The 10259-nt window shown below is 37.7% G+C and overlaps 1 non-coding gene across 1 annotated transcript; it reads right to left on the reverse strand.

Annotated features, from left to right (window-relative positions):
• Positions 1-9477: 9477 nt before the first annotated feature.
• Positions 9478-9583, reverse strand: LOC114007328 (U6 spliceosomal RNA). Its single transcript, XR_003548948.1, has one exon. It is a non-coding gene; the product is annotated as a U6 spliceosomal RNA (small nuclear RNA).
• Between the last annotated feature and the right edge of the window lie 676 nt (positions 9584-10259).

The raw sequence follows: 10259 nt of genomic DNA on the forward strand, positions 1-10259 counted from the left end.
CCATATAGGGTTGCCAGATAAAATACAAGTTTCCCACTTATATTTGAATTTTAGATAAACAATGAATAAGTGTATTCCAAATATTGACTATTGAAAGAGAAAACTATACTAAGATAAAAGGAAAACTTGAATGTGACATACTTATTCTAGAAAACATTATCCCACAAAACAAATGAAAAGGGCATACAAATATTTGTAAGGGAAAAAAATAAAGCTTTCTTTGCAAACAACATGCCCAAATATATGGTTTTTAATCCACTGGTATTTGTCAGTTATAGCGACTGAATTTAGATTATTAAAATTAATACAAAATATAAAGACACTACGTGGAAATAAGGAAGCTTCCCATATTTATGAGAGGAGCTAAGAAGGACAATGGTCAAAATGATTTTGTTTGTAGACTTGACACTTAGGGGCCCCAGAGGTAGAAAACTAGATTTTTTTTTAAATATGCCCTTATACATTATTGATTATTAATTGTTTTCTTTTGTTGTGAGACAATTTTCTGTGACAAACTTATATTTCAATTCATCTTACAGGCAAATTATTGGCTGAACTTTGTTCCAAATTATAATAGGGAAGAAAGATTTCTCACCCATCACTTGAGGCTCATGGCTTGAGGCCCTTGATAGCAAAAGATAAATAAGAGATAAGCATACCAATTTATTTAATTTAAGTTTCACGTGACATGTGAGTCTTCAGAAAGGAAGACCCAAATAAACAGGAAAACCTGTGCATTTTCATGTTTAGGTTTGATGAACACGGACAGTCATGCTGAGGTAGGACTGAACATTAAGAGTGTGATCTGATCATAAATTGGAAGGAATTTAGCCAACTGCGGGAGAAGGTCAGAGGTGTCTGGCCTCTGCTGTTTTCTCAAATGCCAAGTTGCCATGTTCTGGGGTAGCATAACCTGAATCCCATCACTGTCTTTTCAAAGATTTTTGCAAAACAAATAGCTTTGGAATGCAGACAGCATTTCCCCATCAACACAGGTTCGTTTATGGTCTTGGAAGATAGCTCTCCCTCCAGAGCAAAGGGCAGACATGCTTACCACCCTTATGAAGCACTTAGGTTCCCTAAGCTCAGTAATCTTCTGTGATGCAACTGTGCAGATATCATTTCCCTGTCTTTGTGTTGTCCTATGGGAATTTAGGATCTAATAATTAGTAAAAAACTAATTCTGGGATGTAATCTACAGCTATTGCTATGAGTAATTTGCTATTTATCTCTGGCCCAGGAGGGTTTGGTTTGGTTTATTTTTGGGGGGTTTTGTTTGTTTGTTTCGTTTTTAATTTTTTTTCTTAGGGCACAGTGCTAGCCTGACAAAGAGACATAATAGGAGGGAAAGTGAGAAATCACACCTCTGGGGGGATGGCCATTCTGCAATCTCCTCTAATGATCCTCCTGAGATTTTGGGCACACGTATGTAAGAAAGTGTCCAGCAAGAACTTCAAGCAACCAGCTCTGGGACATGAACTGTGGTTAGCCAAGTAGGGGTCCGGTACCTTAATCACCACATCACCTGCTGGCCCCAATATTTTATACATTTTTAAACCCAAAAGAGTACAAGTATGAAAGGTAAAATGTGAACTGTATCTATCTCAGTCAGAAGAGACCTTCTATGTTTCAGATAACAAAGGAAAGGTAAACTAAAAATAAGCTATTTTGTTATACAGTATTTTTCACTAATTCACATTATTAAATATTATCTACACCATTAACTTGAGACAAACTTTTAAAAATTTGAAATTTTTTAAAGTATCTATTTAAAATTTAGAGTACTTTCAAATACAATTTTCAAAGGATAAATATAACCCATTATAACAAAGAACTACATATAACAGCCAAGTATCCTGTGGAAAATAATCAGACTAATTATTAATAAAATGATTCAGGGACCGACAGGTAGTGTGGAGGTTATGGTGACCAGGTCTCACACAGCCATGGTTTGAATCCCAGACCCCGTGACTTGAAAATCACTCAGAGAGCATATGTATGCTTGCCCAAGATCCCTATGGGAGAGTGGAAGAGAAGGGATTGCAGTGTGGCCGTCCTCCCTGGGGTTGATATCTCACTGTCCCTGATTTTTGTTTGTTTGTTTTTTCCTCTCTCTCTCTCTCACTCCATCTCTCTGGCAAGTGTAAGTGCCCTATAACAAATTAAAAAGTTAATTATAGAAATATATTTTTTAATAATAACAGGAAATATATTCAAACAATGCTATAGTCACATGATGTGTACTCTTTAGCCATTAAGTATCATCTAATAAATTGTTATTAATATTTCGAAGTGGATGGGAACCAGCAGTTAGCGTAATGGCTATGTCACTAAACTCCCACATAGTCGACCGCAGTTCGCGTCCTGGACCCAGTGGCTTAAAACTCACGCCGGGCATGTGTGCGTGCGTGCCCAAGATCCCGAGAGGAGAATGGAGGAGAAGGGATTGCGGCTTGACCATCCCCCTGGGGGGTGATTTCTCGTTTTCTGTCTCTCTGTTTCTCTCTGTCTGTCTGGTGAGTGCACGTGCCCTACAGTGAAAATGTCTCCAAAACAAACAAACAAAAATTTTGAAGTGAAAAGTTATATAGAGAAGTGAAAAAAATTTAAAACAATATATACAGAGTTATTTCATTTGGCATATATATAAAATTTGTGAGATTATGCGTACCATGTTCTAACAAATATAAATTATTTTTCTTAAGATATGGCTTTTTTGTTTGTTTACCAAGGGATTCTTGGTCTCGTCAAAGAGACAGAGGGGAAGAGAGAAAGAAAGAAAGCAACCCAGAAAGGATGACCATGCCACAGTCTCCTCCCCTCCACTCTCCTCTGGGATTCTGGGAATGCAAGCACACACACACACACACACACACACACACACAACACCTGGCATGTTCCTCAAGTCACTGGGTCCAGGATGCCAACTGTTCAGGTTGCCGTGTGGGATCCAGCATCTTAACCACCAAGCCATCTGTTGGTCCCAGTATTTTTTTTTTTTTTCACTCAGACGTATTTTCTGATTTATCCAAAGTAAACTCTATTACTTTTTTTATAATGAAAGATTTTATTTAAAAAAGAGTAAAATATAAACATACTAATCCCTTTGGGAATGTATCCTAAAAAGTTAATGAGATGTGCACTCTAATTGAAGAGTGTAAAGATTCATAAACATAGCATCTATCTGACAATAGGGGACTGGATCGAATTGTGTTACGCCCTCATAAAGAAACTCCAAGCAGACATTAGACACCACATTACAGAAAAATAACATTTGGAAAATAGTTAATGACATATTAAGTAAAAGAAAATTATAAAGAAGTATGCAGGGTATAACAGAAATATGCTAGAGAAAAATACATTAAATAGGCATAGTAGTTTTCTGTGGATAAGAAAATAATAAGTAATCTTAGACTTATTCTCTTTGATTTTCACATTTTTCAGATTATCTACAATGAACATACATTGCTTCATATTATAATAATAAAACTAGTAAGAACTCCAGCCCTGCAATAAAGAGAATCAGAATCAGTAGATATGGGCAAAAAGCTAGATAAACCACCATAGGAAATGCTCAGAAGAATTTACAGCAGAGGTTTCAAACCCCTGAGCTGAGGACCCGTGAGAGTCAAACGGACTGTACAGCACAGAAAGTTGAGGGTGGACCATCAGAGGCTTCATGCTTGAAACCACTCCTCGACATTCATTGTCTCCTGAGCTCTGCCTTCTGTCTGTTCAGGGCAGTACTGGAGTCTCACGGGAGTGTGAACCCTATTGCTATATGATCGCTTTATCACATACTGTAATGTGGTGGTGGTGGAAATGGGGTTTGTGGTGAATGTGATACCCTTGAGTCATCCCAGGACTACCTCCCACTCCCATTCCCATCTGTGCAAGGATCATCTACCATGAGGCTGACCCCTGGTAAGAATACTGGGGACCACTATTGACAGAATTTGGTAATCTATTGGCCTGAAAAGAATGGAAATTTTAAAAATAGAAAAATTCACTTAAGTAAGTAATAGCATTAATTTTATAATTTGGGAATTCAGGGAAAGAAATAGAATTTGAGGACAGGATGATGAAGTCCTTTTTTAATTTTTTTAGTTTTTGTAGAACATCTAGATGGATGTGGCCAATGAACAAGAGAACTGGCAAGTCTGGTAGAAGTACAGATTTGAGCTGATCATAGTGGTACATACCTGTAATCTCAGCTACTGAGGAGGCTGAGGCAGGAGAATCACAAGTTCAAAGCCAGACTGGGCAATATATTGAGACCTTATCTTCAAAAAAATAAAGAAAAATAGAAAGAAACAGAGATTTGTCAGTCAACCACAAACTGGCAAGAGATAAAAATCACTGAATACACAAAATTACCTAAGGATAATGTAGCATAAAAAATAAGAAGTCAGAGGAGAACTTTGTCAATAGAAATAACCAAACAGTAAAAATATTTCAAAAGGTTTACTAATAGCCCAAATTGTGAGTGACCATGGCCTAGGAGCACAATCTCCACTAGTGTTGAGAAATGTTCTGGAGGGCTTAGATACAATAGCTCTTTTATTTAGTTCTCAAAGCAGAGGTACAAACAAGATTATAAATCAACATATGAAATTTTCATATTGTCCCGGGCCAAAAAGTGGAATATCTAGAAGCAAAGGATTATAGGTTATAGGTGGATTTAGAAATTCTTAGAGCTGGGCTTGCCCCATGCCCCGGGAGACTTGAGCCTGGACTCAGACCTCCTCTTATGAGTTCACCCTCGAGCTTTGGGAGTCACTTTGGAACTTTTGGTACACTTGCCTGTGTGTCACACAACTTGATCCTTTTCACTAAGTTATATCTCCTTAGCTTGCTACAATTTCATCAAGAGCTGAATGTTCAGTGGAGAAGTCAAACACCTGAAGTTACCCGTTACCCATAACTGTTCTGATCTGGTAGACACAGCCATTCAACAGGAACAGACCTGGGAACTAAGGGTGAAATTTCCACTTGTAATACTACAGAATCTACCCCAATAAATTGAAAAAAAAGGGAATACTGCATCAGATGACTGAAATCCAGCACAGATCTCAAAGAAACATGAGAAAACAAGTAGGCAACAGTCCCCCAGGTGAGCGTAGTACTCCCTCAGCAACAATGGATAACACTGAAGAATACACAGAAATGTCAGAAAAAGAATTCCCAATATTCATTGACAAAACTCAATGAGATGCAAGAGAAAAAAAATCAGTTCCAGGGAATGAGAAAATCATTTCAGGACATGAAAGAATTTTGTAAAGAAATAGACTCCCTAAAAAATAATCAAACAGAACTTCTAGGAATGAAGACTGTAATACAAGTCATTAAATTCTCTCCAGAAAGCATGCACAGCAGATTAGACCATGCAGAAGAAAACATTTCTGACCTTTGAAGATAAAGTCTCCAACATAAACCAAGCCACCAAAAAGAATAAAACAACAACCAAAAAAATATGAGGACAATATACAGGAAATTCTAGACACCATGAAACAACCACATATCCATATAATGGGTATTCCAGAAGGTGAAGAATATACTAAAGGCATGGAAAACCTCTTTCACGAAATACTGTCTAAAATTTTTCCAATACAGAGAGATGGAGAAATTTAGATCCAAGAAATAAAAAGGAGCCCAAATGGAATGAACACAAAAAAGATTCTCCTCCAGCACATCAATGCAGATTGGTAAAAACTAAAGACAAAGACAATATTCTAAAAATGGCAAGGGGGAAACATCAAATTACTATAAAGGTTATCCCATTAGGCTAACTTCAGACCTTTCAACTGAAACAACGCAGGCAAGGAAAGAATGGGAAGATGTATTCAAAACATAAAAAGAGAGACAATTTCAACCAAGAATACTATATCCAGCAAAATTATCCTTCAAATGGAAAGAACAGAACAAATAATTCTCAGATTAAAAAAAAGAAAAGGTGAAAGAATTCACCAATACTAGACCCAACTCTGCAGGAACTACTGCGGGAGTATTGTATCAGGATAATTGAAGAGAGACAAACAGAAATAAGAGAATAAAAACAACTGAGAAAATGGCTAACAAAATGACAGATAAATCCACAAATAATAATAACATTGAATGTTGATGGATGAAATTATCCTATTAAAAGACATAGACTGAAAGGATACAAAAACACAAGCCATCTATTTTCTGCTTCCAAGAAACCCACATCATTGGTAAGCACATACATATACTTAAAGTCAAGGGCTAGGAAAAGATATTCCATGAAAATGGAAACCAAAATAAGGCTGGAGCCGCGATATTGTTATTAGACAAAAATAGACTTTAAGATGAAAGATGTAAGAAGAGACAAAAAGGACATTATTTGGTACTAAAAAAACTTGTTCACCAAGAAAATATAACATTGGTACATATCTATGCGTCCAACATTGGAGTACCCAACTACATCAAAGAAAAACAGATAGATCTCAAGGGAGAGATAGACTGCAAAACAGTAATTGTAGGGAATCTTGACACCTCATTGTCTCCTCTGGGCAGATCATCTAGACAAAAATTAACAAAAAGACACAAGATCTAAATGATAATACTTGAAATGGACTTGACAGACGTCAACAGAACATTTTACCCAACTACCAAAAACTATGCATTTTTCTCACCTACACATGGAACATTTCAAATACTGATCACATGATAGGGCACAAAACAAGCCTTTATAAATTCAAATGTATAGAAACTATATCCAGCATCTTTGCTCACCATGATGGAATCAAACTTGAAATCATCTACAGAAAGAGCCTTCAAAAATTCACAAACACATGGAGACTAAACAACCTACTCCTGAAACTTTACAACAATAGAAGAAATTAAGACTGAAATCAAAAGGTTCAAAGAAACCAATGATAATGAACAAACAAGTGTTTATAACCTATGGGATCCAGCAAAAGCAGTCTGAAGAGGGTAGTTAATAGAGATTAGTGCCCATGAGGAAAAACAAAAAGCAAAAATGTGTCAAATAAACAACCTAATGACACAACTCAGGGAACTGGAAAAACAACAATAAAAACCAGATAAATCAAATCAGCAAGGAAACAGGCATTAATACAACAGACATAACAGAAATACAAAATATCATCAAAGACTACTACAAGAGACTATATGCCAACAAATAAGAAAACTTAGATGAGATGGACAAATTTCTAGACACATATAAATTACCAAGATTGAACCAAGAAGAAATAGAAAGTCTGAATTTGACCCATAACAAACCATGAGATTGAATCAATAATGAATAATCTCCCAACAAGGAAGAATCCAAGTCCTGATGGCTTTACTTCTGAATTCTACAAAACTTTTAAAGAAGAACTAACCCCAATTCTCTTTAAACTATTTGTAAAAATTAAAAATAAAGGAACCCTCCTAAATTCATTCTATGAAGCCTCCATCATCTTAATTCCAAAACCAGGTAAAGACATGCCAATAAAATAAAACTTCAGACCGATCTCCTTGATGACTACAGATGAAAAAATTTTCAACAAGATCTTAGCAAATCACATTCAGTAACATATTAAAAAAATTATACACCATGACCAAGTAGGCTTTACTCTAGGGATACAAGGCTGTTTCAGCATATGCAAAACAATAAATGGAAAACACCACATTAACAAAAGGAAAGATAAAAACTATATGGTTAAATCAATTGGTGCAGAAAAAGCATTTGATAAAATATAGCATCTGTTCATGATTAAGACTCTCAACACAATCAGCACAGAAGGGACAATCCTCAACACAATGAAAGCCGTCTATGAAAAACCCATAGCTAATATCATAGTAAATGGGAAAAGCTGAAAGCTTTTCTACTGAAAACTGGGACAAGAGAAGGCTGTCCACTTTCTCCACTTTTTCTTAACCTAGTGCTGGAAATTCTAGCCAACGTAATTAGACACGAAAGTCAAATAAAAGACATCAAAATAGAAAAAGAAGTGAAATGATCTCCATTTGCAGATGATATGATGCTACACATAGAAAATCCCAAAAATCCATGATAAAAACTTCTGGATATGATAAATAAATATAGTAAAGTGGCAGGATACAAAATCAACATACAAAACCTACAGCATTTTTATGCACCAACAATGGACAAAAAGACAGAATCGAAGAAAGCAATCCTATTTACAATGGCCACAAAAGTAATAAGATATCTAGGAATAAACTCTACCAAAGGCATCAAAGATGTCTATGAGGAAAACTATGAAACACTTGAAAAATAAACTAAAAATGATACCAAAAAAGTGGGAAGACATTTTTTTGGAGAGGTCTTTGCTGTAGGGCGTGTGTGCTCGCCAGACAGACAGAGAGAGACATAGAGACAGAAAGCGAGAAATCACCCCCCAGGGGGGATGGCCATGCTGCAATCCCTTCTCCTCCATTCTCCTCTCGGGAAGACAGACAGAGAGAGACATAGAGACAGAAAGCGAGAAATCACCCCCCAGGGGGGATGGTCATGCCGCAATCTCTTCTCCTCCATTCTCCTCTCGGGATCTTGGGCACGCACGCACATGTGCCCGGCGTGAGTTTTAAGCCACTGGGTCCAGGACGCGAACCGCGGTCGACTACGTGGGAGTCCAGCGACATAGCCATTACGCTAACTGCTGGTTCCCGCGTCCGGCATGAGTTTTAAGCCATCGGGTCCGGGACTTGAACTGTGGTCGACTACGTGGAAGTTCAGCAACATAGCCATTACGCTAACTGCTGGTCCCTTAAACTATTTTCTTAAAGAGACTTTCTCCACTGCCAGAGATCTTGAATAGCCTCCCGGTCAGTTACCCAGAAGCAATTCTTCACTGTAACTGATGAACTCAACTTCCACTTTGGGAAGAGAAACACCTTTTTGTACACTTGCCTGCAATTTCACTTTAATGTCTTGTACAAAACTAGGTCCTTTTACCATTTTAGGAGTTTTTTATTTTCTGTTTTTTTTGTTTTGTTTTGTTTTGTTTTTCTTTTTTGGGGTGGGGTGGGGGGAGGTTTTTGCTATAAGGATGTGTGCACTCACTGGAAAGGCAGAGAAAGACAGAGAGTAAAAGGTGAGAAATCACCTACCAGGGCGATGGCCATGCCCATTGCCTTCTCCTCCATTCTCCTCTTGGGATCTTGGGCACACATGAGCCAGGTTTGACTTTCAGCTGCTGGGTCGGTCTGGGACTTGAACCGTGGTTGCGTATGTGGGAGATCAGTGACGTAACCATTATGACATCTGCTGGTCCCTGAGTCTCAACATTTTGATCATAGTGTTTATGGTTTTGAGCCCTTTTCCTTCTAGTTTGATCTTTGTTCATTTTTTGCCAAAATCATCATCATCATTTTTTGTCAGCAGCAAGTTTTATTTATTTATTTATTTATTTTTGTGGAAACTTGCTTCCATCTCCATGGACAGACCACTTTCCAGATATGCTCGAGTGTCACATCCTCTTCCTTTTCCTCTAAAAATATGAACACTCCATGAATTTGTGTGCCATCCTTGAGCAGAGGCCATGCTGATCTTCTCTGTGTTGTTCTAATTTTAGTATATGTGCTGTGAATCAAGCATGCCTAACGGTAATTTTTAGAAGCCCGTTGTAAGGGACCAGCAGGTAGCATGGTGATTAAGGTGTTGGAATTCCATATGGTTGACCATGGTCAGAGTACCAGATCCAGCATCTTGAAAATCATGTTGTGCGTGTGCATGCTCAAAATCCCAGGGAGAAGAAATAGGAGAACGGATTGCCGTGTGGTCATCACCCAGGTGGTGACTTCTCACTTTCCCTTCCACTGGTTCTCTCTGTTTCCATCCAGTGAGCGTATGTACCCTATGGCGAAAAAACTAAATTTTTTTAAAAAAAGGAGAAGAGGAAAGTACATTGGAAATTTTTTAATATAGACAGTGTTGCTGATGAATTTGGAGCTTTTATATAGTAAAGTCATGAAGAATATCTGAGCTACATATAAAGAAGTTCCTCTTTTCTGATAGTTCCAGTCAGAGTATGAACGGGTCAAGAGGGTCAGCAGGTGGTGTGAAGGTTAAGGTCCTGGATCTCACATGGTCAACTGTGTAGTTCGAATCCCGGGTCTGGTGGCCTAAAAACATACAAGATGGGGGACCAGCAGTTGGCATAATGACTGTGTTGCCAGACTCCCATGTAGTCGACTATGGTTCGAGTCTTAGACCTGGTGGCTTAAACTCACATGGGGTATGTGTACATGCGTGCCCAAGATCCTGAGATGAG

The sequence above is a fragment of the Tupaia chinensis genome, unplaced genomic scaffold, assembly GCF_000334495.1.
Source record: "Tupaia chinensis unplaced genomic scaffold, TupChi_1.0 Scaffold000155_1, whole genome shotgun sequence".
In the NCBI taxonomy this organism is placed as follows: Eukaryota; Metazoa; Chordata; class Mammalia; order Scandentia; family Tupaiidae; genus Tupaia; species Tupaia belangeri.